Source organism: Sinocyclocheilus grahami, unplaced genomic scaffold (genome assembly GCF_001515645.1).
Source record: "Sinocyclocheilus grahami isolate Dianchi unplaced genomic scaffold, SAMN03320097.WGS_v1.1 scaffold818.1, whole genome shotgun sequence".
Classification (NCBI taxonomy): domain Eukaryota; kingdom Metazoa; phylum Chordata; class Actinopteri; order Cypriniformes; family Cyprinidae; genus Sinocyclocheilus; species Sinocyclocheilus grahami.
In genome coordinates, this window is record NW_015505997.1 from 298,230 (window position 1) to 298,617 (window position 388).

Below are 388 nucleotides of genomic sequence, written 5' to 3' on the forward strand. Positions count from 1 at the left end.
AGAGGACCTACAATAATGTACAGTATTTGAAAAATAATGGGTTTTTTGAACATTAAAGCATGTCAACGTATTCTGTTACACCAAATACACAAAATAATGATCTTTAAAAAGTATCATATGACCCCTTTAAAGGTACAATATGTAAGTTTTCACCGCTAGAGGGCGGAAGGCGCAGCTGACACAGAACAGCATACGTTGTTTACGTCCAGCGGATATTCTCCAAAATGGCGCTACAGGGTGATGCGGAGGAGACAAATTGTTGAATAGAGTCGTTTTTTTTTCTTTTGCGCACAAAAAGTATTCTAGTAGCTTCGTATAATTGCGGAAGAACCACTGATGTCACATGGATTATTTTACCGATCTCCTTGCTACGTTTCTGGACTTAGGA